This window comes from Mustela erminea, chromosome 4 (genome assembly GCF_009829155.1).
Source record: "Mustela erminea isolate mMusErm1 chromosome 4, mMusErm1.Pri, whole genome shotgun sequence".
Taxonomy (NCBI): Eukaryota; Metazoa; Chordata; class Mammalia; order Carnivora; family Mustelidae; genus Mustela; species Mustela erminea.
The window spans coordinates 52,295,926-52,319,739 of NC_045617.1; positions in this window are offsets into that span (position 1 = coordinate 52,295,926).

Consider the following 23,814-nt stretch of genomic DNA (forward strand, 5'->3'; position numbering starts at 1 on the left):
CAGTACCACATTCTCTAATTTATGATGAGTTTCCTATTATCTGGCAATCCATGTATTCCCACATGATACTTCAAGGGTGTTTTGCCCCTTAAGAGACTTTTTCATTTCTATAGACATGGATCAGCTTATCAAATTCCACCAGAGCACCTGTGGGAATTTTGTGGGGATTGTGTTAAGTCTATAGATCAATATACATTAGCACTATAGATTCATCTATAGATCATTGGCCCTTTTAAATTGAGTCTCCCTATCTTATTTACTTAGATTTGGGGTCTAGTATATGCCTAGAAGTAAAGTTTTATGATTTTTTTCCCATAAAGTTCTTGCTCATATTGTGTTAGGTTTATTCAAAAGTACTTGTATATATATAACTAGAATAATTTTCCTTATACTTGAAGTCAATCTCTGGTAGTTACAAAAGCTTCATTTTTTTGTGTATATATACCACATCTTCTTGATCCATTCATCTGTTGATGGACATCTAGGTTCTTTCCACAGTTTGGCTATTGTGGACATTGCTGCTATAAACATTCGGGTGCACGTGCCCCTTTGGATCACTACGTTTGTATCTTTAGGGTAAATACCCAATAAAAAAGAAAAAAAAAAGCTTCTTTTTTTTTTTTTTTTTGGTCTTTGTCTTTATTTTGCCTTGCTCTTGATAAATGCTTCCACCATGTATCAAGCACTTCAGGACACCACTCAGAATTGTGCTAAACTTGTTGACTTAGTGATTTATTGTTTCTCAACCATCTAAGTAGTGTGAATGTTGCCTATAAAAATATTTGGAGCTGAAGGTATATGCCTTTAGTGTTCCTGTTTTATGTAGAGAAGGTACTTTGAGGACTCATAGTAGTCCCTGGTCTTTGTCTCATGTCACTGCTGTCCCTGCAAGACTGAAAAGAAGGTACAACTCATTGGGTTTGGCAAGTAACTGCAAAGTAAAATTTGGTTTCCATGCTCCATTTGCTTTCTAGTTTCAATGCTCCACTTACCTTTCTAATTTCCTGCTTTCATTTAGCTTTGGACACTGATTATTCTCCACTTACTAACTTGCCAACTTAGCTCATTTTAAAAGACTATTTCCTATATTTTTCAGAGGGATTTTTTTTATTTTACTTTTTTTTAATGGAGTATTGATCCAGGATACCCAACTCTCAAAGCTGTTATATATATTCACACATACTTTCACACAAATACACCAAACCTACTAAATATGCTACATGGAAAAGCTACGTAACCAACCATGAAATTTTCTAGTCAGGAAGAGTGGCAGGTAGAAGGCACAGTGACAAGGGTAAGAATGAGAAAAAGAAAGTAAAACCAGTACACAACATATCTATACTTTATTCAGGGGTGGGATTTTACATTCAGTCTATAAATCACACAAATGTGAAATATATTGATCACTGTTTCTTTGATCAACTCTCACTCACTCATTGACTTACTCCTTGATTGAAATCATGAGCTGTCTGCATACACACGTGCAAAACACACACACACACACACACACACACAGAGGAACATTTGAATTTTTAAAATTTAAAGAACATAAGAGCACATAAGAAATGTGTTCCTTAAACAAATAATGCTAAAATTTATATGGAACCAGAAAATACCTCGAATAGCCAAAGGGATATTGAAAAAGAAAGCCAACGTTGGTGGCATCACAATTCCGGACTTCAAGCTCTATTACAAAGCTGTCCTCATCAAGAGAGCATGGTACTGGCACAAAAACAGACACATAGATCAATGGAACAGAATAGAGAGCCCAGAAATAGACCCTCAACTCTATGGTCAACTAATCTTCGACAAAGCAGGAAAGAATGTCCAATGGAAAAAAGACAGCCTCTTCAATAAATGGTGCTGGGAAAATTGGACAGCCACATGCAGAAAAATGAAATTGGACCATTTCCTTACACCACACACAAAAATAGACTCAAAATGGATGAAGGACCTCAATGTGCGAAAGGAATCCATCAAAATCCTTGAGGAGAACACAGGCAGCAACCTCTTTGACCTCTGCCGCAGCAACATCTTCCTAGGAACAACGCAAAAGGCAAGGGAAGCAAGGGCAAAAATGAACTATTGGGATTTCATCAAGATCAAAAGCTTTTGCACAGCAAAGGAAACAGTTAACAAAATCAAAAGACAACTGACAGAATGGGAGAAGATATTTGCAAACGACATATCAGATAAAGGACTAGTGTCCAGAATCTATAAAGAACTTAGCAAACTCAACACCCAAAGAACAAATAATCCAATCAAGAAATGGGCAGAGGACATGAACAGACATTTCTGCAAAGAAGACATCCAGATGGCCAACAGACACATGAAAAAGTGCTCCATATCACTCGGCATCAGGGAAATACAAATCAAAACCACAATGAGATATCACCTCACACCAGTCAGAATGGCTAAAATCATCAAGTCAGGAAATGACAGATGCTGGCGAGGATGCGGAGAAAGGGGAACCCTCCTACATTGTTGGTGGGAATGCAAGCTGGTGCAGCCACTCTGGAAAACAGCATGGAGGTTCCTCAAAGTGTTGAAAATAGAACTGCCCTATGACCCAGCAATTGCACTATTGGGTATTTACCCTAAAGATACAAACGTAGTGATCCAAAGGGGCACATGCACCCGAATGTTTATAGCAGCAATGTCCACAATAGCCAAACTATGGAAAGAACCTAGATGTCCATCAACAGATGAATGGATCAAGAAGATGTGGTATATATACACAATGGAATACTATGCAGCCATCAAAAGAAATGAAATCTTGCCATTTGCGACAACATGGATGGAACTAGAGCGTATCATGCTTAGCGAAATAAGTAAAGCAGAGAAAGACAACTATCATATGATCTCCCTGATATGAGGAAGTGGTGATGCAACATGGGGGCTTAAGTGGGTAGGAGAAGAATAAATGAAACAAGATGGGATTGGGAGGGAGACAAACCATAAGTGACTCTTAATCTCACAAAACAAACTGAGGGTTGCTGGGGGGAGGGGGTTTGGGAGAAGGGGGTGGGATTATGGACATTGGGGAGGGTATGTGCTTTGGTGAATGCTGTGAAGTGTGTAAACCTGGTGATTCACAGACCTGTACCCCTGGGGATAAAAATATATGTTTATTAAAAAAATAAAAAAATTAATTAAAAAAAAAAAAAAGAAATGTGTTCCTTAAATTTTAATATTTATTTTATAAAGTTCATGAAATCAAAAAATTTACTGAATCTGTTGTTTCCTCATATTTTCTCTATTATTCATAACTCAATTTAATATGAGAAAGTAGCCATGTTAGTCTAGTACACTGATAATAATCCTTCTATTTCCACTACAATTAATGATAGGATAGTGCCTGAGAAAAACATAAAAGCCCTTAAAAAGCTAAGTAGAAATTCGTCATAAGTGATGAAAATTTTTAGTAAAGGAACCATACTGTTTAATTTAATTTCTGTTGTTTTCAGTGAAACACAACAGTTGGGTGGCAATAACATAATTATTTAAAACATTTTGATGACTTTAGATTTGACTGATAAGAAAGGGAAAATATAAACCAGTTTCAGTCTGATTAATTCAAAACACTTATTTATAATTCACAACACACACACACACACACACACAAACACTTCTTAGAACTCTTAGAAACCAAACAGCTAGAATTTCAATAAACAGAATTATTTTCCTATGCTTCTCTTGAAGAAAAAGAAACAAAGGAATAGAAATCATATAGAAGGAATTTAACTTGAAGGAAACCTACAACCCAATTTTTTTGTGTAATCTAAAATACTTCACAATATAGATTCATTTTTCAAAAAGAGCATTTTGAAGAGCTAGAAGTTCCATCATTTCTAAGATTGTGGTATATCCAGCTTCCAAGGCACAAGGCTTAGTAGAAGGACTACAGGCTGTGTAGACAAACTGTGGAGCTAGTAGTAGTAATTGAAGCTTAGCATGCTTAAATAATAAAGTAAGTGGCAGAGCTGGGGCCTCAACACAGATTTCTTTGACTAAAAGTTGGTAATTTTTGAGCTGCTTTACAACTCCCTCTAAAGTATATACAGAAAAACAATGAACTCAGATTTTTGCTAATTTACTCCTAACTTATCCAGTAATAAGAAAGTATAATCAGATTCAGAAAAGTTTTTATGAGTATACTAAAGAACTGGAATGCTCTTCCCCTTTTAGAATGCTAAAAGTTCAAAAGCTGTATTTTCATGATTTCATACTTAAAACTCAGCTGAAGAATCCCTCTCTCTCTTTTAACCACCTGCTACAGAGTTACTTCATCGCTAATTCCTTCCTTTTACTCATCAGTGCTTTGAATACAACTCAGCAAGAAGAGAACAATGCCTTGAGAGGTCTGATGATTCCTACCTCACTCTGAATTTAGTAAAGTTAACTATTTTCGTGTCTTTTTGGAAGTACATCTGCATCATATTTGAAAGATCTTAGAAAAGAAAATAACACAGAAGTATGATTAAAAAAACAAATGATTTACTTACTGGAAGTGCCTCAAGATTCTCATTCAGATTTCTGACTTCATTTCTGATGACAGATGAGACTTGACAACCCCATCTAGGTGTTTTCTTGCATTGCTGATCAAAATGAGAAAGTAGAGAAACAGGGAAAGAGTTTATTAAAGCAGTAAAATCCTATTTAAAATATTTATTTCAAAGAAACTTCTTGCATTAGCATCTAGATGTCCATACTGATGTCAGAATTGAAATGAAGGTGAGTGTTTCTCTCTTAGGGAGGCATAACAGGTTTAAGAGATCATTTTAAAGGAGCAGGAAATGCCTATATTTTAGAAGACACTTCTCAGACCTTTTCTGAGTGGGTTAGAAGACAGCATGAGGAAATACTCAGAGGTCAGATCTACATGTTATGTTTAGTCATTTCATTCAGGTAAGAAGAACTTAAAGCATCTATTAAGTTTCTGGTGGTAATGATAAAAACAATCACATCTTGTCATGACCATGCAATGAAGGCGCATCCTCAAGCCGTGTGTTTCCACAATGTCAGCTTTATTTGGTTGTGAAGCAACGTCGAATCACAATTCTAAAGCAGGTTCGGTATTCCAAACACTATAATAAATGGAATCAATTCTCTAATTTCCCTTTCTGTATTTTCATTGTTAGTGTATAAGAAAGCCACTGATTTCTGTACATTGACTTTGTATCCTGCCACGTTGCTGAATTGCTGTATGAGTTCTAGTAGTTTGGGGGTGGAGTCTTTTGGGTTTTCCATATAAAGAATCATGTCATCTGCAAAGAGTGAAAGTTTGACTTCTTCACTGCCAATTTGGATACCTTCTATTTCTCTTTGTTGTCTGATTGCTGATGCTAGGACTTCTAATACTATGTTGAACAAGAGTGGTGAGAGTGGGCATCCTTGTCGTGTTCCTCATCTCAACGGGAAGGACGCAAGCTTTTTCCCATTGAGGATGATATTTGCTGTGGGTCTTTCATAGATAGATTTGATGAAGTTCAGGAATGTTCCCTCTATCCCTATACTTTGAAGCGTTTTAATCAGGAACGGATGCTGGATTTTGTCAAATGCTTTTTCTGCATCGATTGAGAGGACCATGTGGTTCTTCTCTCTTCTCATATTAATTTGTTCTATCACATTGATTGATTTGCAAATGTTGAACCATCCTTGTAGCCCAGGGATGAATCCCACCTGGTCATGGTGGATAATCTTTTTAATGTGCTGTTGGATCCTGTTTGCTAGGATCTTGTTGAGAATCTTAGCATCCATATTCATCAGTGATATTGGTCTGAAATTCTCCTTTTTGGTAGGGTCTTTGCCTGGTTTGGGGAATCAGGGTAATAATGCTGGCTTCATAGAAAGAGTCTGGAAGTTTTCCTTCTGCTTCAATTTTTTGAAACAGCTTCAGGAGAATAGGTGTTATTTCTTTGAAAGTTTGGTAGAACACAATGACAATTCACCATGTGATTAAACCTGGCTTCTTATGGAGCACACAAAGCAGGACAGAAAACAAGCCACACAACAAGCACGCTAACAATAGGGTGCAGGAAGTGAATGGATACAACGTTAAGTCAGTCTGTGGGTGTGCATTTGAGATAAGGCCTCAGTCTGGCCTGGGTCAGCTCTAGGCACTTACTGCTTCAAGCAGGGAAGGCTCTCGGTTCTGCTGGGAGATCATTCAGGCTGAACCTTTGGTGACAGTTGCCTTTTTTAAATGGTCAGACATAGAGGGGTCAAGTCTGAAGAGTCTTAGAGTTTGCTGCCAAATTTTTTCCCTTTGTAAGGGGATTTCATCAGTTTTGGGTCTCTGCAAACCTCCTCTGGTTCTGCCCATTATCTGTTCTGGGGAGTCAGCTGACATTGGTCCCGGGGATAAAAGTATCTCCTAGCTACAGTACCTTAGCTGCTTGCATCATTGCTTGACAGGCTCCTGCTTGACATGAGAGGTTCCATTTTGCTCTCTACCCATACATACTTTCATTTAATTCTCACTGTAATCTTATGTCGTTTGAAAATATAAGGCACAAAGTTAAGTGGATTGCACAAGATCATAGCTAAACAGTGGAAGAACACAAGTTCTTCTAACCATAAAGCCATGTTCTCTTTCTTGATGAAGCACAATGCTTGAAGGTCTTAGTGAGTTTCCTTTGTTGGTGTTGTTCAACCCTGACCTACAAAATAAGAGGCAGTATCACACAGAGGGGGAAAGTTGGGTAGTTCCAGACAGAGCTTTATTTTTTAAGCTGACTTCAATAATTCTGTGCCACAACAATTACTGAATCTCTCTCAACTATCATTTTCTCATCTATTTTTAAAAAGATAGTGACACCTATTTTATAAGGCTGTTGTGAGAATTAGACTTACATAGTTACGGTCAAATTAGCAGACACACACAAAAAAGAAAAAGATACATTCTGTGATTTAGAGCTTCTATTAAGTTCAGAAAAATCAACAGTGAAATTTTTTTCTGATCCCCCACCCCCACTAAAACTATGTTCGGCACAAAAGATTAATAGCCATGTTTCAGTTTTGAAAAAGAAAGAAAACTTTTATTATTATTATTATTATTATTATTATTATAGAAACTTAATAGAAACAGGAGAGGAAAGGAATCTACACATGGATGAAGGTAATAGTAGGAAATGAGTGAGAATCAGACAAGGTTACATCAAATTGGGTACTTAGAACATCCAACCTCATCAGCTGGGGAACCCTGTGGAAAGAGCCAGGCTGGAGTCCTGACAGAGAGGCCTGGGTGGAGGGTCCTCCCCTCAGGGAAGACTTCCAACTGACCATCCCCATAAGGGCCATTATTATAGGGCAAATCACAGGGTTTGAGATGAAACATTTGTTCACCTACATGCAGTGTGGAGCAAGATGCATTTCCACATTTTCATGTTTCTATATTTTCAAGGAACCTGGGCTATGTGTATCTGCCTCCCTTCATGGATTCCATTCTGGGGGGCCAGCGAAGCCTGGAGCAGGAGGGGATGTGAGATAAGATTTGTAGCTCCTGGCATCCAGAACAGAAGGGCCAGATCTGACTTGGAAGCCAGATAATATAGTTTACAATCAGACTCCCAAGATTATTCACACAGTACCAGTCTCACAAACAACATTCCTTAGCCTGCCTGGGTATGTGCAAGTCCAGGTGGTCGGTTATGCCGGACAAATCACAAAAACATTCATCTACACAGAATAATGTCATCCTATTTTCTTATTAATATTGGCTTTTGTAAGGATCTGAAATGCATGTGAACAGAAGTAAAGAAGGGAGGATCCTATAACAAGTCAACAGTGAAGTTAAGGAAAACCATAGCCAGACTGAAGTTAAAATGGTGAAAGCAGATTTTATGCAGGAACTATTGCAATAGAGGAGAAGAGACCTCAGTATAAAATCTGATTCAATTCCAACACAACATGGACAAGTAGGGATTTATAGACAAGGACAGGGTGGGGGTCAGGAGATAGAAAATTATTAGGAGGAAACCTCATAGGTCATGAATTTTGGCTAAACTGACTTAGGATTTTTGCCAAAGGCCGGTCACTGGGTATCAGATACCAAAGTTTGGAGATGAGGAATCTGATCAATATCAAGAGTGATCATAGATAGAAAGTGGGGACTGTTGCTGAATTGAGTAAGCAAGACTTTTGGTGATACTCGGGTGATGTCAAGATGAACAAGTACAAAGGTTAATGTCTAGTCAAAAAGAGGATACAGAAGAGCCTGACCAAAGTTTTGTTAAGGAGCAGGTCTTGGGGGCACCTGGGTGGCTCAGTGGGTTAAGCCTTCGGCTCAGGTCATAGTGTCAGAGTCCTGGGATCAAGCCCGGCATCGGGCTCTCTGCTCAGCAGGTAGCCAGTTTCCTCCTCTTTCTCTGCCTGCCTCTCTGCCTGTTTGTTAACTCTCTCTGTGTGTCAAATAAATAAATAAAATCTTAAAAAAAAAAAAGTGGGGGAGGAGCATGTCTTGTCAGTGGGCTAGAATTTCATTTGTGAGCCATTTTTAATTTAAAAATCTGATTATTTTAATACATAAAGGACTATCCAACTGTTCTATTTCCTCTTATAATCAGTTTTGGTAAGCTGTATTTTTCTAAGTTATCCATTTCACTGAAATGTTCAAAGACATGACATCAAGTTATTCACAGTATCCATCTTGTGATTTTGATGTCTTCAGTATCTGTTTACATTCCTGATACTGGTTATTTGTGCATTCCTTATGTTTTCTGACCAGTCTCACCAAGAGGTTATTGATTATAGTTGGTGCTCTTTACTGTCTATATGCTTTCTATTTCCACAATTTCTGCTCCCAAATCTGATTTCCTTCTTTCTATTCTCTTTGGGTTTAACTTGGTATTCTTTTCTAATTTCTTGGCATCCAGGTTTTGCTCATTGATTTCTGCTTTTCTTTTCTTCTTCTTCTTTTTTTTTTTTTTTTCATTTCTAACATATGCATGCAAGGCTATAAACTTCCCTCTAAATGCCATTTAGAGAAGCATGTACAAATAACCCATGGATCAAATTACAAAATATATGATGGGAATTAGAAAATACTTTGAACTGAATAAGAATGAATAATAGTGAAAATACTACTTTTGATATATAGTATTTTCACTATTATTCACTCTTATTCAGTTCAAAGTATTTTCTAATTCCCATCATATATTTTGTAATTTGATCCATGGGTTATTTGTACATGCTTCTCTTTATTTCAAAACATATAATGGTATGCTAGTTATCTTTTTTCTGTTGACTTCTAATTGCATTATGGTAAAATACTATACTCTCCATGCCTTCTATCCTTTCAAAACTATTCAGAGTTGCATTATTGTCTTACTACAATCCTTTTTGTAGATGTTCCATATGTATGTGTGAGGAAAGCATATTCTGCAGTTTGAGAAAAGCAGTTATTTTTTAAAGGAGTAATATTCATTAGGTCAATGTTACTAATGATATTGTTCAACCCCTATTCTCTTCCATCCTGGCCCCATGATTCTTTAATCTCTTGTTAGTACACTGATACCTTCTAGTCTGTCCAGAATTTTCAGCTAAACTTAGTGGGGTCTTTTGTTTGAAATACTAGTCTGCCCTAACCAACAGCATTGTCGATTTGTTCTCCTTCCTCCTCTGGAATGTGATGTCTGTAAGAATAATGGCTGTGTCACTACTCTATCTCCAAGGCTGAGAAAAATGCAGAGAGTAGGTACACAATAAATATTTGTTGAATGAATGATTAAATACATTCCTCCATTTCAACATTATAAATGATTCTTCTTGAATCAGTAACTTTCCAAATACTCATTTCCAGAAAGAAAGCCTTTCAGAAGTACAACTTTTTAGCTGGCTACTGCATATCATTCAGCTCTACATCCAGAATAATTGGGTAGTTATCCTTTCTAATCATTTCTATAAAAGCCCCAGGAGTGCTAAATTCATTGACCATTATAAAATGCTTTATCATCTCCAAAATTAAGGTTAGCACCAAATTATATGCTTAATTAAAACAGCTTTAATTCCATGTGGGTTTAAGATTAATGTTACTCACAAAAAGTAGAAGCATTAAGGACTTTCCACATGAGAATAATATTAACTATTGTGTTTGAAGTTGACAACTCTTTCATCTGATACATTCTAGTGATATGAAGACATTTGAAATGTCTATTTATTCCCAGTTATTTCCCCAAGGAGTTTAAAAAGATTTTTCCAAACAAGGTAACTTTCACCTTCACTTAAAACACAGTTCAGATATTACTATACCAATTCAAATATGAGAAGACAAACAGAGATGGCATAAACTTATCCAAGGTCACAGAAGTTAGTCAATAATTTTCAGATTTATAGTCCTATCTCCTGACTGGGCTCTGGGCCACTACATAAATGGTAGAGCTTAAAATTGTTTAACAAGGGAGCATCTGAAAGCACCAATAAGAACTAAGGTCCTATCTTTGAAAAACAAGTGAAATAAAGATGAGTAGGTAAGTAGGTATTAACCTCCTCGGAAATCTAGAATGAATTGTTTAAAGAATTTTACACATTTGTTCAAACTATGTTTTTCTATTGTTTTCTTTCAATCCTTTTCGAGGAGTTAAAATGACAGGCCAAAAGGTGATGGGGCAACCACTCTGCTCTCCATGGACAGCTTCACTGCTAACTGACCTATAGCCAGTTAACTCTGCTAGTGATCGCGGCTTCAGGAATACCTAAAATCAGATGTCTGTGGTCAGGTATTCAAAGACGACACGGACGTTCACAAATCCAGTGAATGACAAACTTCTCTAGCTTTAATTAGATAAGAAAAAGATAACTGCCTAGCAATTCTAGATGAAGAGCTAAAAGGGCGACCCAGCCAGCCAAAAAGTATGGCCTTCAGGAGATTTGGATCTCCAGAATTAGTTGTCATGCAGGCTGCTCAGCTCAGAATGCTAACTTAAGAATGGTGATATCCTTAATTCAGTGTGAACCTCCTGGGCCTAACCAGATCTCTGGTACTTAGTAGGAGTATCACAGTTGCAAGTAATAGAAGTTCTGGCTCATTTAATCCAAAATAGAATCATTAAAAGTATATTGGTGCCTTAGTAACAACCAAAGAGGACCAATGGGTTTTGTTTACTGGTCTTAGCAATATGAACTCAAGAATTTTATTTGATATTTTTTAATCCATTGCAGTCTTTAATACATTTTCAATTTAAAATGCTATCATATATTCTGTGATTATATCTGTCTATATTTTACTGTTTAAATAAACTTTTTTGTTGTAATATATCTCATATATAAGTGTACCAAAGTATACAATGGAGATGGAGATATAAAATATTATCAACAACCAGATGGAGATATAAAATATTATCAACAACCCCAAAAGTTCTCCTGGAGTAACTATCCCTTTTCTACCTTGAATACTATCATCATGCTAGTTCTGCTGTTTTTGAACTTCATATGAATGGATTCATAAACTATGTTCTCTTTTGTATCTAGCTCTTATTTTTTCAGCATTGTGCTTGTGAGATCCCTCCATGTCGTTAAATGCAGCAATTGTCTGTCCGTTTACATTGCTATATAATATTCAATTGCTGAAATATGCAATCACTTATTTATCCATTCTAATTAGTGGATAATTTTATTGTTTCTAGGTTTTGATTTTGCGAATCCTCAGCTTGTGCAAGTAGTCTTTTAGGTGTCTTTGGTGCACACATGCATACAATTATATTGAGTATGTAATTAGAGATGGAATTGCTGAGTCAAAGAATGTGCATATGTTATATTTTAGTAGATACTGACAAACAGTCTTCCAAAATGGAAATTTTCAATTCATACTCCCATCAGCAAGGTTAGAGTCCTGATTACTCCACACAGTTGCCAATATGTGACACTTGGAACATTGACAGTATTTTCCATCTTCTTACATTTAGCCATTCTCTTACGTGTTTAGTGAGAATTTATTGGTGTTTTAATTTTCATTTACCTGCTAACAAATGAGGTTGGGGACATTTTCTTATACTTAATGGAAGCATTTGATATATTTTGTTACATTTGCCAAAACAAGTGAACTCAATGCTGGGAGGGCTTTTGGGTTAGCATTCACACGAAATACAATATTCTCATACTCTGAGTCCATTCTGGGAGGTCCATCTAATAACTCTTCCTAAAACCTTCCTTTAATTATGTTTCTTTTAAGTTCCTGGCCATCCAGCCAGACTGATTGCAACATCTCATAAATGGGACAGAACCATGCCTCCAACTATCTCTCCTTCCAGAAAATGAAGAAGAAGTTTGAGTCTACCTATTAGGAATATCTCCCTCCTCCACCATCCCACAAACACACCTGAGGGAACCGCAATGACTTGCCAGTGCACCTTGGGGTGATTGACTTCAGTGAATCTCCTATGCAGCCAAAGCTGTGGGCTAAAAGAAGCAGGCACATAGTAAGTGTGAGTCTGTTATTCATGTTTCTTGTTTTTCTTCAAGATCTGCTTAGATCTCAGTCTATATTTCCACTTCATTTGATAACTGCACATGCTCCAGCAGTGGAGCTTTATGGCTCTATATGCCCATTAATGGGTAGCTTTTGTTGCATGTTCAACCAATGAACAATGGTAAGGCTTTCATCTCTCCCAAGGGTGGTGGCAAAACAGGAACTCTTTCCCAAAAGGAAATCAGCTGTTTACTGGAAAGGGTCTGGTTTTTCTCTAAAGTTCTAGGGAATACTGCTATTCTCCAAATGGAGTTCAGCACAGCTACATAAAATTTTCATTTTCCCAGATACTTCAGACATCATTGAGTCTTAAGGCCAACTAACCAACCAACAATCCACAGAAATGGTCCAGCGAAAGAATAACTGCCATTGTCTGGAAAATAAACTCAATACCTTGTACCTCTGACTAAAATGACAGAAGACACTACCCCAAAAACTACAGCTACTATTGAATTTGGTTAGTATCACTGCCTCCATCAGATTCTGCATAGGGCCAGCTTCTTCACATCACTAGCTTTTGACTAAAGTTCTAGGGCAACACATCATTTAGCAGAGCCTAGATCACATCCCATTACTGCAAGGGAGACTGAGAAAGCGTATACATAGTTTTTTTCTTCTTCTTTCTCCCTCCTCCCCCTCTCCCCGTCTCCTTTCCCCTATCCCCCTCCTCCCCCTCCTCCCCCTCCTCCTCCTTTTTTCTTTCAGGCAATTCTGAAACAGGAAGGAGATTTAAATCCTGGGTAGAAAATGTATACAAAAAGTTCACCTCACTAGGCACTGAATGGGTGTTTGTTGATCTGAATTAAGCTGACCTCACTTCTCTCCTTTCATACCATGATAAAATGAGAGGAAGTGTGAGCTAAGGTTTAATAGCTGGTCCTACACACAGCATGGGGACACCTGAGCAATCTGTCCCTGGATTCCTGGGTCACTGCTCTCTAGAATGTAGTGCGTTGAGATAAATATATGAACATTTAACTGTGTGCCATTCTCTAACAAAGAGATGCACCTTGCTAAGAAAGCAAATTGTGTTCTCTTTCAACATACGGTTGAACTTCCTGTTACAAAAATCTTGGGAGCTGTATCAGCTAGGGCTATTTAAGTTTTAAGAGATCAAAAATCAAATGAGTTTACTAAAGGTAATTTATAAGCAGAAGTAGTTCTTAGTTCAGGCAGAGACTGATCATACAGCTCAAAAAAAATTTTTGCTTAGGATCCAATTTACCATTATTTCTCTGTACTGCCTTCTATAGTCTCAGTTTCATGTACAGGCACTACACAGTGCTCAGTGGCCTCTCCCACCAGCACACACACACACACACACACACACATCAGACAAGACTACCTGCAGACGTACCCAAATAGATGCCATGGTTATAAACCTGAGAGACTCACGTGCTTGTGCCAGTAACTACCGTAGAGGAAAGTGGAAGCTTCTTTTTTCCACAAAACTTAGCGAATATCTCCTTTCCATTCTAATGTCTTTGATTTATGTGTCCATCTATGAACCAGGTACTATGACTGGGAAAATGGAATGGCTAGCCAGCTTAATTTAAGATTATGAAAAGTTAACCATGAAGCTAGGAAAGGGGGAAATCTGCCCCCCAAAAAAGATTTGACTGGAAAGGAAAAAGAGTGGTTCCCCCAAAGGAAACATTTTGGAAAGGCAGGGCACTATTGGTAGAAAAGCAAGGAAATAGGTAGGAGAAGACACACAAAAGCCCATTAGAGACTGTTTCATATTTTCTGTATAATTGCAACCACCCTTTTTTTTTCAGTGTTTAAGAAGTATACTGTCCATTGGGTTAGGGACATTGGGGAAAGTATGTGCTATGGTGATATGTGGTAAATATGGTAAAAAGTGAAATAGCACCAAAAAATAAAGAAAGAAGAGAATTGTATAGAAAAAAAAAGTATGTTGTCCATTAAAATCTATTACTACAATGCCATTTTAAAAGATTAAATGATTTTTCAGCGATGGAATCCATTCATATTTCCTAATTTATTACCCTTCTCAAATGTTCATATGTTCACTACTATATGTCAGTCCAAAAACTCAGACACTAATGTTTCTACCTGACTCGTACTGATGAAATTAAAATTTGCTGTTAAGGATACCAAGGAGGATCACAGATAGATTCACAAACTTCATGTGTTCCCCCAGGCACCATGCTCTTTGTTCTTTAGATCAGAATTCTTTAAGATGTTTCTAGTGCTAAGAATAGTCTCTGAAATTATTGTGAAAATCACATTACAGTTTAAACATCTTCAGTTGAAGGCACTGAAAATCATGATCACTTGGGTAACTTCTATCTCTGAAAATGTATTGAACTTGTATATCTCCGTGTCCCAATAAGCAACCGCTAGCTTGAGCAGCGTATCTATCTGTTTCTTTCTTTCTGTAGGAGATCCCATGAATCACCAAAATCAATCCCTGCCCTGTCACAGCAGCTTAAGAAGTCTGTACTTCTACAATACATTTACAATTCAGAAAAATCAATAATGGGCTAAAATGTTAAGAAAAAAAAACCCTATATTTTACAGTACTGGCAGGCACTGACTTATTGTAGCTGGGTTCACAATCTCTGGTGCCCTACTGAGTAACTCAAATAATGCGTTTTTATACCAATGACAACCTTCCTACAGGAAGCAGCCTAGAAAGGAGAGGAACAAGACAGGTATGTCACTTGGTGCAGAAATGGGCAGCTTGACATCTGGCTTCCTCTGTACCTGGACTCTGAAACAAAACTAGGCAAGCTGCCAGCTACCATTCCAATACCCCAAAGGCAAGATACCTGCTGAGATCGCACATCCACTTCCAGGGGAGACAGAAATTTTCGCCTTTGTGGAAGCCCTCTCTCCAGAAGCTGCTGGCTTTCTGCACTGCCTATCTTACTCAGCAAACCAGAGATAAGAGAGTGCTAGGGAAGCATTTTCTATTCACTTCTCACCGCCTGTCATTTGCGGTGACCTCAAGGATAGAGTGAGTACTCAGCATTTGTCAAAGCAGCAGAGACAACCTGTCTGGGGAACTTTTATTCAGGTTGCTTTCTAATTTGGGATGGCAGCAATCTGTAGGAAGAGCCTCGGCAAGGAAAGAAAACCAGAGGCTGTTCTGCCTTTGCAGTCATGGGATTTCTGATGATACTGAATAATATTAGAAGAATGAATGCTGTGAAGTCAGACTGCACCTAATTCTATTGCCCCCTTAGAAATAAACTTCTTTTGCATGGTAGCAAAACAGATCAAGTTCATTTAGAGGTCTTCCTTCATGTTTATTCAGTTGCTTACCACATCATAGAGGTTATTTATTTTTATATTCTATAAATATAATTTATTTTATATTATTCATTAATAATAATATTAATTAATACTACTAATAATAAACATTAGAGAAAACATTTTTCTCCCAAGTCTTGGAAAACCACAGTAACTTTGATGATTCTAAAGATTCTAGTCTTTCACCATGTGCATACAGAATTTCCATCATAGACTTAATGTAGATCATAGTCATCTTACAGTAAATAATATTTTACGTTCTTCCTGACTTCACAGAACATTATTTACTTGCATGTATTTAATAGAAGTCATTTAATAGAAATCATTTTATTTTGTATTAATCCACATAATTGGCAAACAATATTTTATTAAGCAATTCTATTGTTGGACATTTAAGTTGTTCCAAATCATATTATAAATCATGCTGCAATTAACATTTTCAGACAGACATATTGGGGGGGAGGAAAAAAACCTTGCTTTTTTAATTTCATAAACAACACACGCTCATAAAACTTGGAAAACAAGTAAAATCTACCAATGAAACAACAACAAAAAATTATCAGCAGTCCCTCTGCCCAGAAATAACTATTTTTACTTTGATAACACATTTCCATCTTTTTCCCATTCATTTGGAGATTTTTTAATGTGATAATATAGCAATAAATTTTGTATATTTCTCAATGTAATTAAATGTTCATAAAGTCTGATAGGCTTGAGCCTTATAAACAGTCACACCTGAGTCTGATTCCAAGTCCCATCATTTACCTAATATGTGGCTTTCCGGTATTGTAACACATTTCCAAGGCATTAGATCGGAATGAGGATTAAATTTTGAAATGTATTTAAGGGCATTAAGTGGTAAATAGTAAATATTCAGTAAATGTAAACATTACTATTGGTACTGTATGTGGTTTAATGGCTCTACATAATTATATTATATAGAGAATATAATTAACTCATTCCCAATTACTAAATATTTAAGTTGTTCCTACTTTTTCAGTATTATAAAAAACATAAACATCCTCATATGACTCATTGACTCATATGACCATTAGTGCATGTATTCCTCTATTTTCTTAGTATAAATACATAGGAATGAAATTGCCATGTCAAAAAATGTAACCGTTTTTGGATTTTTAATGCATGTGACAAAACCAGTCCAGGAAATTTGCACCAACCTATACTCCCACACACAACTCACTGCCCTTCCAGTTTGCTTGCAAAAACAACTGATTGATATAAGGAAAGATAGAAATTTATGAGCCAAGTTTTCACAATAGCTGCTGCCTAACTAAGGACTGAGCTGATATAATTTGATAAGTGCAACCAACACCATACCTCTTTCATTCAAATCTTTGTGTGCTGTTACTGCTACTAAATTGAGTTTGAAAAGAAACTGTGTTAGAGGAAGGCTTTCAAATCACAGCTTCCAGAAGTCTCAAACTGGGACTTTAAAAAAGTAATGAAGCATATTCCAGACACATTACTTTAAAAATTCATTACTAACATTTTTATAAGAACAAATATTCAAGCACACAATAAACCAAGACACGGGAAGGTAATATATATTTCTGATAATATTGTTGTTGATATTAGTGACAACATATCTCACATTTTAAGGAGAACATATTATAATTTAATAATTTAATGCATTATATTTCTTCTAAAACTTTCACATGACATAATTAACACCTTTTCCTTAAATGCATAAAAGAACCACAGCCTAACAAATTCAAAAGTGTCTCATTATACAAAAGCTATACAATACCACTCAATAAAATGAAAAAGTTGCATTAAATTCCTTACATTTCTGAGGGGCACCTGGGTGGCTCAGTGAGTTAAGCCGCTGCCTTTGGCTCAGGTCATGATCTCAGGGTCCTGGGATAGAGTCCCGCACCCAGCTCTCTGCTCAGCAGGGACCCTGCTTCCCTCTCTCTCTCTGCCTGCCTCTCTGCCTACTTGTGATCTGTCTCGTCAAATAAATAAATAAAATCTTTAAAAATAATAATAATAAATAAATAAATCCTTACATTTCTGAATATCAGTTACTAGGGTCTCTGACATATCAAAATCTTACCCTGTAAAAGAAACATTTTAGTAGCTTTTATGAAGAGATTCTTTTATAAAAAGTTTTAAGAAATGAATCTTGAGATTAGATGGTATACTGAAATTATTCAAGCTGCCCCAGATTAAGCCACTTTATTGATTTTATAAATACTGGGTTGAAACTCATTGGTAAGTCCCTGAATGACCAAAATCCCTTCTGACATCCACTTATCAGAGTGCATGAACTGTCAGAGCCCATGAACCACTGACAAGACAGTTCTGAACTCTAAAGGAGAAAATTCTTCTCCAAATGACTAATGGCTAATGACATTAAAAAGCACTTGTCTTAACAAAGTATGCAATGATTTAAAATAAATTAGTAAAAGAAAATCCATAAAAGTTTTAAGCCTTGATAACTAGAATGATGATTTTTCTAGAATATGAGCCAACATGGTAATGATAGCACCTTACAACCTTCAGTTCTCAGTGAAGGCAGCCCCCTCGCTAATGTGCATCCATCTGTTGTAAAGTGAATTAGAAAAGTAGAGTTGAATCTATCTATCACTCCTTCAGAAAAGTAACTCTATTCATGCCTGCCTGGTAACACTGAACTGGTAACATCATCATCCCATAAAACAAATCCAATATTGCTACATGTTAACTCTGCAAGATATTTGTCAAGAGTAAGAGCTCTGCTGTCTGCTGGAATACTGTGAATTCATTTGGCATTAACGAAAGTACAATTCAGTGTTATTGCAGTTTTCATTTTATTACATACCCAAATTCTCAATGTGCTTTTGTGTCTGTGACTCTACGTAGGACACAAAATAGTAAGTTAAACATCTCTGCTATCTACTATCTGTGTTATCTTGAATAAGTTTCTCAATCTCTCTGGACCTTACTTTTCTCATTTGTAAAACAGGAAGAAGAATACCTTTCTCGTAGTGACTTAGAGTTTTGTAAAGATCTAGATCAAATTTATAGCCATAATATGTAGCACACTGCTCAGTAAATTACAGTTATTATCATCATGTCAGTGCTTTATAATTGATATTGACCATTAACATATTCACAATGCATACTTAAGAGTCTTTCTAACAGAGATTTAGATGCAACAAACAATTGCTAAGTGAATAAAATGTTGCCTTAACAAAAATTTGCCATTGTTAAAGAATACTTTATGCAGTTCAGGTGAAAAAAATCTATCTAAAACTAACTCAGTTCTAGGCATGCATGCACAGCAAGCAGTAAAAAAAAATCTAAGAAACATGCTGTTTCTGAGTTGCCTAAGTGGCAACTCCACAGTAGTCAATTTCACATCAACAAAAGATAATAGTCCAAATCAGAGATGGGTTCAAGCCCATTTGTGCTCAGTGGACCTACACATCATGCTGTAGGTCATGCAGTTTGAAAGCTGACCTTGCTGGCAACAGCAGAGTTTCACCAGAGCTTACAGTCTACTCTGCTCTTTCTATTGAACAGTCACTAACTTCAAACTTTATACATGCAACAAAATGAATTGTGAGGTTTAAAAAATCAGAACCAAAGAATGCATGCAAAAGTTGATGGCAAATACTGACCAGCTGCATACAGAACATAGACCAAAAAAGCTGCAGAACACTTGGATTATAAGCCTCTAGCAGTCAAAAATAGTATGAGACATCAACGTAAAAATTTTCTACCAAAAATTGCTGCTCCCAAAAGCTGTAAGACCTTCAAAAGAACAGAATTTCCTAATTCAGTTTTTAACTCTTTTTTTCTACCTTTCTGTATCTCTTCTGCCCTATTCCACACTATGCCCATGTAAAACTTACCAAAACAGGGGCACCTGGGTGGCTCAGTGGGTTATAGCTGCTGCCTTCAGCTCAGGTCATGATCTCAGGGACCTGGGATCAAGCCCCACATTGGGCTCTCTGCTCAGTGGGGAGCCTGCTTCCCTTCCTCTCTCTCTGCCTGCCTCTCTGCCTACTTGTGATATCTGTCTGTCAAATAAATAAATAAAATCTTAAAAAAAAAAAAACTTACCAAAACATTAGCTAGCATATCAATTAAAATTCATCAGTGATTTTCCATAGTTCACAGAACAAAGTCTCCCAATTCCCATTCTCATCCCTCCCTATTTCTGTAATTTCATGTCCTGCCCACCTTTGCATTCACCCCATATTTAAACTTGATTCCTTATTGTACATCAAATATCTTTCATATCCTCCTCCTTTGCCTTGCTTAAATGTTTTTTTTCCCCCTTTTATTAAGTTTGTTATTTTAATTCCAGGATAGCTAACATACAGTGCTATATTAGTTTCAGTTGTATAATACAAGTGATTCAACAATTCTATACATTACTCAGTGCTCATCATATGAAGTGTATTGTTTAATCCTCAACCCCTATTTCATCCATTCCACATTTCATTGCCTTGCTTGAATGTTTTTAGTGCTCTTCTGTTATTGTTTAAATATCTTACCTTTCCCTCAAGACTCCATCCAAGCCTCTTATATTATGGATTACAAAATGAGACCTCAGAACCTGGTTACTACCATAAATGTAGAGATTTAGAAATGAATGAGTATTGCAGGAATATAGCACCAGTATGACTCTGATTTTTCAAGAGAAGTCAGAAAGCTGGATTTCCATATGAAAGCTCCTCATACTTAAGTGATGTAAAATGTTTTCACGTGTAATGAGATAATATGATCACAAATTACCTGACATGCTTTGCATTCTTTGTAATTTCAGATGAAGTAGCTTCACTGGGTTCATCCTCCCTTCACACCCATGTCTCCACCCCGTTCATCAGGGGCTGACACCTCAGCACAGGTGCTTCTCTGGCACCCACCTCCGTCTTTCACACTCTATGAGCACCAACTGATGGAGGGAGGAAGCAAAACCCAAAATGGCTGAAATCACACAGCCGCTCATCAGAGGAATAGGAGCTGAAAATATACATTATATCCAATGACAGGAAAATTAAGTTTATTATGTGGCTGAGTGTTTGGTCTACAGATGTACCTGCCCCGTATGACTGCAAGGCAGACTACTAGCACATGTGATCTCCCCCAGCAGTCCTACTGCTCTATGACTTCCCTTTCCTCCCTTGAGAGTTTGCTGCTGTGAAAAGTTACCTGAGGCGATTTCTATTTCTGTCTCTTTGGGAGCTTCTTCTTCAACAAGACTGTTTCTCAAGCTTCCTGATGGGCCACATCATCCCACCAATCAGCATCAGCATCAACGAAAAAAAATGTCCATAGTAGGTCCTTCATGTTTTGTTGAGGATTATAATTGGCGGAAAAGACTAAAGAAAGGCGTGAAGCACATAGAGGCACTGCTACAAAGGTTGGATTAAATATTCTTTTAAACAAGGGACTGTAACTTTCATCAGCATTCCCAAGGGAATCAAAACAACATAAAACTGATCAAGTTATGTTGCAAATTCCTACAGTCACAGCCCACGGCTTACATGTTGGACTCCCTCACCACCTGCCAGGGTACATAGATAATACTTCCTTGGAAATGAAGTCTCTGCCACATCAGTGTAACACAGATCTCTTGCAAACATGAGCAGGCTTAGCCTAAATCAAGGAGATTTGCAGCCCAGGTGATTATTGGTAGATTCCATGGGAATACAGTTCTATTAGGAAAGGTTTCATATTTTCAACTAATAAAAAAAAATAAAAACCTAGAATATGAAAGTAGGAAGAAAGGTTGGTCTTTACACAGGTTAACTTCTGCCTTATTTTCTGTCAACACTTAGCTGTCAGAGAAGAATCCAATCATGAGAGAGACATGAAAAATTGTTCCCTAAAAATATGGTGCTACATTTCTAGCTATCTTCCTAGAGCTTAGGAATTCCATTTTAAGAAAACAGCTTCTTTGGAGTGATAAAATCATATTCTGTATGCTGGTGTGACGTCTTACATCAGCCCTTCCTTTATTTTTGTTTTCATCATGAATATATAGGAGAGAACAGAACACCTGGGTTTGGGCCATGCTGAGAAGTCCCACTGGGAAAGGAGACTTTTATCCTCTCCCATTTGCAGGATTGTTTCATGGTACTGACACAGGGCAGCCCTGGTGCTCATCATCCAGGAGGCGTTGATAAATGGCTTTACATAAATCTGCTATTTCTATTTAAAGAAATCAGTGAGTTTCTGTAATCTTCAGAAGGAAGAACTGTCCCTTGTGATGTGTCATTCAAACAACCAGAGGCATCTAGAATTTGTAACAGCTTGAACCCAAAGACCTCTTTAAGGGAAAGCCCCAGTGCCACAATTTACACATTTTAATTCAAGCCAGAAGCTCCTATGGTTTGGTGAAAAGTAACCCAGCATTACCCAACATCACTTAGAAACAACACCCTGCAAGGAAGGGTGAGTTATTTTCATGAACTGGCTACAGCTGAATTGCCATTTTTTCCATATTCTCCTAGTATTTTTCCTACTATATTTGTATGCCTTTCCTATATTTTTTGCCTTTCCTATAAACTGTATTTCTAGCCTTTCCTATAAAATGATAGCTTTGTGGAACAGACCTGTTTTTTTTTTTTTTTAATTCCAGGGCAACCATAACTGCTACATAAAGCCTCAGTGCCAATGCTCCTTATTTAGATTGATGTATGGTTTAATCAAATGTTTTGTTTCTGTATTTTAATATGCTTTACCTTAAATATTTATCATCAGAATTTGAAAACAGAAGAAAAAACTATCTTCTATCATTACTCAAGTCTAACAGGCTATTTTTAACTTTTAACTTTTCAATAATGAGTCTTCCCAAGAAAATTATATGTAACACATTTGTGAGGTGATGACAATGCATATGCTCTCAGTACAGGGATAACTGCTTCCCATGCTTTACTGAATTTATCCTTCACAACAACCTTTGGGGTCAGGCACTATTTTTATTCCAGTTTTACAGGAGGAGAGAACTAAGGCTTGGAAAGATTAATTACATTGGCCAATGTCACAAAGTTAGGAAGAAGAAATGGGGGGGGGTTGGACCCAGCTGTTGGGGCCTCAGAGTCGGTACCTATGTCACCACACAGAGCTGCCATACAATGTGCTACCACTGAACAAGGGCATCAGTGTTCCTCACCAATGATGACAACAGTAAACCTTGTTCCTGTAGTCAGAAGCCCGAAACTGCTAATTAAGGAAGGGAATTTGAATCTCTGATTAAGTTAAGATTGAGTTTCCATTCCCCAGGGCATTTATTCCAAAGACCTAAATTCATGGAAGAGATGAAACAGTATAAGCCACCGTCCCAGTTTTCATTCATTTCATTTAATCTTCAAAGTGACATTGCAGGTGAATTTTGTTATCTCCCTTTTTATAAAAGAGAAAAAAAAAAAAAAGACTCAGGTAAGTTATACAACTTGCCCAAGGATGCACAGATAATTGAGGGTAAAGCAGGACTTCAAATCCAGATCTCTCTAGCTCTAAAAATCATTCAAGAGGGAGGCAGTCAGAAATCAGGATAATCAGACTGAGTTTTATTCTAGAATTCACTCTCAGCTCCCAGTGCTAAATAGTCTAAATGGCAGAAAATATGGGTGGATTCCAAGTTCTCGTGATCAACTGAAAAGGGCTGATTTTAGCTATGGCCACAGAAAACAAGTAGAAGCTTACAACTGAAGTGAGATGAAAAATGGCAAATTCTTTTTGTGTTCCTAGAAGAAACTATATGTTTTAGGCAATGATCTAACTTGCTATTCCAAATGGGTAATAACATCACCAGCCTAAAACTAAGACTTTTATGGTCATATTCTCAGCAAATGATATTAAAGTTGTTCAACATCCTCATGGTCAACAGGGAGTGTCAAAGGTCATCTTTACTATTTTGTACATCTCACCACATTACACCAAACACCTACTAGGCTTGCTTGATATTTAGTTATCCTTTGTCTTCATATTCAAATCCTAGCCCACAGGAAACCCTGAGTTTAGAAACTTCACATTAACAAAAGAAAATCACTACTTAAAAAGGACCTCTATTACAGTTCCCCAAATTGACCGCACGTTATGTACAAAGA